At 40.6% G+C, this 7,237-nt stretch overlaps 1 non-coding gene across 1 annotated transcript; it reads right to left on the reverse strand.

Moving 5' to 3' along the window:
- Positions 1 to 5,606: 5,606 nt before the first annotated feature.
- LOC122149843 lies at positions 5,607 to 5,713 on the reverse strand. Its single transcript, XR_006163362.1, has one exon. It is a non-coding gene; the product is annotated as a U6 spliceosomal RNA (small nuclear RNA).
- Between the last annotated feature and the right edge of the window lie 1,524 nt (positions 5,714 to 7,237).

Below are 7,237 nucleotides of genomic sequence, written 5' to 3' on the forward strand. Positions count from 1 at the left end.
TATTTAGAGCTTGTTTCATTTGGAGATATTTTTATAAAGCAAAACAGCATTGCATTTAGAGTTAGAAGAACTGTGTTTAAGATTCAGCTCAAACATTTATTTGCTGTGGGTCTTTCCATAGATCACACCATCTCTGATATTTCCTTTTACTTGTTAGGTTTAATAAGAAAAATCCCTTCAACACAAGCTTTATCTAAGGATCCATCAAGATTACAAATGTGAAATTGGTTTATACATTGTAAAACACTCTACATTCTAAACTTCTAAACATTCTAAACTTTCTTAACTCATGTGGTAGTTCAATTTGTGTCTCAACTTGGCTGGGCCTTGTTGAGTCGCTGGGCAGCTGGATGTAGTATTCCCCATGATGAGATTGATAATCAACTCCATGGTGGAATCTACTTTGAGCTGCTTTAGGGATGTGGTCTGCTTCCTTTTCATAAGGAGAAGCCTTGGGGAACGGTTGCTAGCTTATGGCACACTTGAACCCTGCATGTAGCCAAGTCACTATTCAACAGGCTATCATACTCTGGAGACCTTGGGACTTTTAATGGACGTGAATTAATGGCCTGCTGTGTGGTTTGGTAATATCAGGACTGTGCTTTTTTACTTGTCAACTTTGGGCTTATCAGCCTCAGCAGCCAGCAGCTGAGTAAAGAAAAGCCTCCAGCTTCAGTGTGCTGGGAGTAGTAGGAGGCAGAGCTGAAGCCGAAGGTTGAGGGGCTTTCACCCAGCCCCTAGAGCCTGGCACTTTGAACTCAGACTTAAATTCTCCAAGCTATATGAGAATAAACTCCTTTTTGTTAAGGCCATCCCATTTGTGTTAAATTCTTGTCAGAGCAGCACTAGGTAACCCAAATTGTAAATTTTACAGAGAGAAATTGTAATTTACACACATTTTTGTCTTCTTTAAATCTAGCTTAATGTCTTCAGTACAGTGGGTGTTCAATAAATATTTGCTGATTTGTTTTGCTGACAAGTATAATTTTTTTTTTTTTTTCAGGGACTATTTTTAGTTTTTTAGTTTTATTGTGACTTGGGCAAAAGTTTATAGAGAAAATCCATTTTCCATACAGCAGTTCATACACATTTTGCTTCATGACATTGACTGCAATGCCCACAATATAACACCTCTCTTCCCACTTCCTCCCTGTGGTTAACTCTTCCCCATGTCCTTCTTTCCTATGCATTCCTGCTCCCTGAGCTATGTCCCAAATACTGTCCTTCTGTTCTCTCATGATTGATCATTCTAAGGAGTGTATCTACCTGGTGTAAATGTTCACCCTATATGCCTGTCTCTTGTTTGATTGGAAGCCATAGGAGTGAGCTCAACTTCAAGTCTGAAGGGTAACTAAGGGCCATGGTCTTGGGGGGTTTCACCAGACTCCATCAGACCAGTAAACTCAGTCTTTTTTTGTGGTTTTGATTTCTGTTCCACATTTTTCTCCAACTCTTTCCAGGATCTCCTGCACTTGTCTTTTTCTGATTGGTTGACAGTGGTAGGCAGCCACCATCTATTTTTTTCTGGTCTCATGGTCATATAGGCTGAGGTTTGCATGCTCCACTAGTCTCTTGGACTAATTGTTTCCATGCATCTTTAGTTTTCTTCATTCTTTCTTGCTCTGGACCAGGAAAGTCCCATTGTTGCATCTAGATGGATGCTTGCAAGCTTTCAACACCTCAGTCACTCCTTACCAAAGTAGGATGTAAAACAATGTTTTTGTGTAGTATGTTATGCCAATTGAGCTTAATACCCCCTGCAACCATGTCCCAAGCCAACAAGTCTAACAACTTACTCCATCAGGGTGGTTGACTGTGCCTAAGATGTTGTCATAACTTTGTCCCCTGTTACCGTGGCATAGTGCCTAAGACATTTGACTGCTAACCAGAAGGCTGGCAGTTCAAACCCACTAGCCACTCCTCAGAAGGAGACTAGGCAATCTACTTCTTTAGAGATACTGCCTCAGAAACCCAAGGAGGTTGCTATGAGTTGAATTAACTCAATGGCAGTGAGGTTTTTTTTTTTTTTTTTTTTTTTTAGTTCTAGTTATACGGACATTCTACTTCCATAATGATACTGCCTCGGAAACCCAAGAAGGGGTGGTCACTAGTAGTTGGACCCAACTCCACAGCAGTAGGTTTTTTTTTTTTTTTTTTGTATAGACATTCTTAGAGCACATACAAATATATATGCAGAAATATCATCTGACAACCATATATATGCGCATGGGTACATTCTCTTTTGCCTAGATATACCTGATCATTCAGCTAACTATATTTAGTTCCTGATTACTTGACTGCTAACCAGAAGGCTGGCAGTTCAAATCCACAAGCCACTCCTTGCTAGGAAGGTTGGGCAATCTACTTCTGTAGTGATACCACCTCAGAAACCCAAGGAAGGATCACTATGATTCGAGTCTGATGTGGTGGCACATGCCGACAACAACATACGATTTAGCTGCATTGGAAGAGTGAATCTACTAATAAGCCAAAAAATACTAAACTCACTACCATTGAATGGATTCCAACTCGTAGTCACCCAGCCAGCACCTTATATTTCAGTGTTTTTTATTTCTTTGAGTTGGAGATTTCATTAGGTTCTATGGGGGGTTCATTTAATTCTGCCTACAGAATAAAGTCAGCATATGGTCAGCTCCTCCACAGTACAGGGCAGTTCCTTATCTTTATATGGGAAAGTACTTGATCCATTTTTTTTTTTTTTTTTTTGCAAAGCAAAAGGGGTAGTTGGCTCACATTCCCAAAGGCTGGCTGCACTCAGCATGCTGATTTAGAAGCTATTGCTAAGGCGCTTCCCACCATTTCAAATCCCTGTGCCACCACCTGGGTTCCTGTGAACATCCTTTCCCATCATTTCAAATTCCTGCTGCTGCCTAGGTTCCTGTGGGATACCCTGAAGGAACAGAATGATAGGGTTATGGGCAGGGAAGTAGATTGCAGCTCAGCTCTCCACCTGGCTCCATGACCTGCTCCATCTGTCCATTGTTCCGGGCAGCTAAAGAGTCCAGCAGTTCAAAGCTCTACTCTGGGGGTGCTTCAGAACATTTCTTTACTCTCCAAGGACCTGATATTTCTAGCCATGGAGAGGGAATTGGAGCCAAGTGTTCCTCAGCTCAGCCTTTCAGGGTACAGGCATTGGCAACCACAAGGCTCCATGCTGTGTTGTTCCTTAGGAATGTGAATAAGTGTTGTGTTTATTTCAGTTCATTTTACCATCTTCTTTTTCATAATCCATCTGTGAGAAGTTTGGGATAATGTATATAAATTTCAGAGCCAGTCAGGCACGAAGTTAATGCAGGGTGGTGTTTCAGTAACTGTCTAGATAAGACAGTAGAGTGTTTATCTAGTAAATCTTGCAAGAAGGAAAACATCATCAATGTAGGAGGAATGATTAGTATAATGGATCCAGGAAGGCTCCTTTCTGAAATATTGGGAAAAAAGAATTAACATGCAGGCTGATGAGTATTATGTTTTAAGTATTAGCGTTACTGATCCATATCACAACTACATGACTCAGACACAGCAGCAAATGGGGTCTCTGCATACATTTTCCACTGCTGCACAATACATTGCCACAGACTTAGCAGCTTAAAACAAAATATCTTTTTTTTTTTTTTTTTAACATTATCTCACAGTTTATGTAGATCTGGAGTTTAAGCAAAACTTAGCTTGTTCCTCTGCAAGGCTAAAATCAAGGTGCTGGTCAGAGCTGGGGTCTCATCTGAAGGATCAACCAGGGAAGAATCTGCTTCCAAGCCCACTCAAATTGTTGGCAGAATTCATTTATTTGCAGCTATAAGATGTAAGACCCAATTTCTTGCTGGCTGTCAGCCAGAGGCATCTCTCAGTAGGTAGTTGCAGGTCATCAGTAATTCTGTTACTTGGCCTTGTCTATGTTGTTGTTGTTGTTATGTGCCATCAAGTAAGACTTGACTCATAGCGACCCCTCCTTGGGTTTATCACTAGGGAAGTAGATTGTCCAACCTTCCTTCTGAGGAGTGGCTTGTGGGTTTGAACTACTAGCCTTCTGGTTAGCAGTCAAGTGCCTTAGGCACTACACTTGTCTATGTTGTTGTTGTGTGCTGTTGAGCCGGACCCAACTCATAGTGACCCCTCCTTGGGTTTCCAAGGCAGTATCACTATGGAAGTAGATTGCTCCATTTTCCTTCTGAGGAGTGGCTGGTGGGTTCAAACCGCCAGCCTTCTGGTTAGCAGTCAAGTGCCTTAGCCACTATGCTACCAGAGCTATAGGTCCTCTCAAAATATTGTTGCTTGCTTTTACAAAGACAGAAAGGGAGAGAGAGTGGATCTACTAATAACCAAGAAATTTATATGTCATAATGTAATCCTTAGGAGCTCTGGTACTTGTAATCCTTAAGAGCCTAAGGCACTTGACTGCTAACCAGAAGGCTGGCGGTTCAAACCCACCAGCCACTCCTCGGAAGGAAGGTTGGGCAATCCTACTTCTGTAGTGATACTGCCTCAGAAACCCATGGAGGGGTCGCTATGAGTCGGGGCCGACTCGATGGCATATAACAACAACAACAACAATGTAATCCTTGGAGTGAAATAGAAACTGAGTGAAGTTAAAGCTCAACTATTTCCTCCACCTTAGTTAAGACAGATAGAACCTTGGTTGGAATAAAATTTTTGTTTCTTAAAAGCTGAGTAGGGTGAAATCTCAACTATTTCTCCACCCTGGTTAAGACAAAAAGGACCTTGGTTGGAGACAGCTCAGTTCCTTAAGAACTGAATGGAACAAAAAGCCAATTTGCACATTCTTTCCCGCAAGTCCCCTAGAAAGAGGTGATAAGCGCGTAATGTGTCTCAGAAAACAACTTGAAAATTAACTTTGGCCCGTGGACATGCACATTGAAATAGATAGGAACAAAGTTGCTGGGAACTGACATTCTCGCCTCTGTCTAAGCCCCAGTCAGCTGATGACAGGAAGCCGGTGTGACTCATCTGGTGTGCAAGTGTACTGCATTAAAAAAATGACTGTCCCTTTAAATCGAGGTGAAGGAAATTTCAACCAATTGTCAACTATTTCACCCCCAAATTCCTGAAATTTTTATGAATATTCATAACCCTCTCTCCTGAAACTTAAAAAAACTTAAAAATTTGATTTAGATTCAGGGAGTCAGATTTGGGCAAAGACCCTTGTCTCCTTGCATTGCCGCTTTGCAATAAATAACTTTCTCTCCTCTTAATCACTGGGTATGTAAACTGTTATGGCCTGACTGTGCACTGGGCAGGGACCCACGTTTGGTCTGAGTTCAAAATCCCATCACCTTTGACATGTTTTATTGGTTAGAAGCAAGTCACAAGTCCCTCTAACACTTAAGGCAGAGATTACACAATGAAATGAACAACAGGAGGTAAGCATCTTGAGAATCTTCACAGTACTTGTTGCTGAATCCTTTCTCAGTTGGGTCAGTTAGTTGTGCATTGTTTATGACCAGAAATTAGACTTCACTCCTAGGCAATCCTAGTGTCAATGTGCAGATCATACTCTTTTTTTGGGGGGGGGGGCTGGATCTATTTTTATTTTTTAATTGTGCTTTGGGTACAAATTTATAGAGAGAGAGAAAAAAAAAGAGCACCTCATGAATTTCCATGTCATCCTTGCAGAGGGGCCATGGTAATCTTCTCTGTATCTTTTCGGTTTTAGTGTATGTGCTACCAAAGCAAGCACTGCAGATCACATTCTAACACAGCTGGGGTAGAATTTGGATGACATTAGGACATTATTATTCTCTCTGACATGTACTTCTTATATTTGTAAAACAGTATGTGTCTACTTGCCTGGCCCACTCAGATACTTGCTTCTAACGATACAGCCCCACGTCCCTCAATTCCTTTTTCTAATGTGCAGCAATGGCTCAAGACCTTCGGCTCTTTACTCCTGAGTTGTTCTCATTTAACTCCTTCTTAGTACCTGGATTTCTCTGTCATTTTTAGCCTTAATCCTCTTCATTCCCATATCTTGACTGATCTTGCTTTACCTTTCATGCTCTCTGCAAGATTTTGCTCAGATTTAGGTTACTTTCTCCCTTTATTCTAGGCCTTTGGTAGGCCAGTCTGCTCTAGCACTGGCCCTGGGTCTTAAATGTGGCATCTACCAACAATTAAGAGCTATCTGGATAGCATTATTACTTACTACATAGAATTTTTGTGAAGAAGAAAATAATCTATGTATGTATTTATTTGCATATTATGTGTTCTATGATTGTTAAGTCTTCTTCTCCCTTTCCTTCTCCCTTGTATGAAAGGGATCTTGCATGAGATTAGAAATGAGTTATTTCAGTGGCTCTTAAATGCTAAAGGAACTCTGATGACACAATGGTTAAGGTTGTTAACCAAAAGTCTGGTGGTTCCAACCCATCACTGTTCTGTGGGGTAAAGATGAGACAGTCTGCTTCTGTAAAGATTTACAGCCTTGGAAACCTTATGGGGCAATTATACTCTGTCCTATGTGGTCACTATGAGTCAGAATTGACTCAATAGCAGTGGATTTCATTTTGGGTATTTTGGTTTTAAATGCCAAGACTTTAATCAACTCTACCAGAGTTGTGTGGGGATATTTTTAAAAGTGCTATTTTCCAGAGTCTGTCCTTGCAGAATCAATTCAGTAAGAGTATGGGGCAGCTGGGGATATATTTTTGCATAAAACTTGTCCAACTTATTTTTCTGACTTTCTATTGTAGACCATTGTTTACCCATTCCCATCATGGCCTGGACCATCTTGAGTACTGCCATTCTTTACATCTTAAAGCTCATTGGTGAAATCATGCAGGGCACATCACACTTGCTCTCACCTACTCATTCCTCTGATTGCCATTATATATCTGTAGACATGGCAGGTTTTGGAAAAAATCTGAGTCAGAGAGTATCTTCCTAACAGCAACAACACAAACAACAGAATTGACTAACAACTCAAATCTTAAGTGTCATTCCATCACTATTTTTAATAATAAAAGTAATAAATAATAAAATAACAAAATAATAAATAAATAATATAAGGTAACCACATTTTCGCTGGAGGGCTAACATCTTGAAAAGTCAGGCTGTCTCTTCCCCATTCACAGTTTACGTCTCTTGTCCTTATCTCATCTTCCCCACATGCTCCTTCATTTCCACTTTGTGAAAGATTGGTTTTCCTAGAAGTAGTATGCAGTATATTTGTTACTGAGTACTCTTGGGATCAATATCTGACATG

This window comes from Orycteropus afer, unplaced genomic scaffold (assembly GCF_000298275.1).
Source record: "Orycteropus afer afer isolate SDZICR_OR568_19922 unplaced genomic scaffold, OryAfe1.0 scaffold00053, whole genome shotgun sequence".
NCBI classification, from domain to species: Eukaryota; Metazoa; Chordata; class Mammalia; order Tubulidentata; family Orycteropodidae; genus Orycteropus; species Orycteropus afer.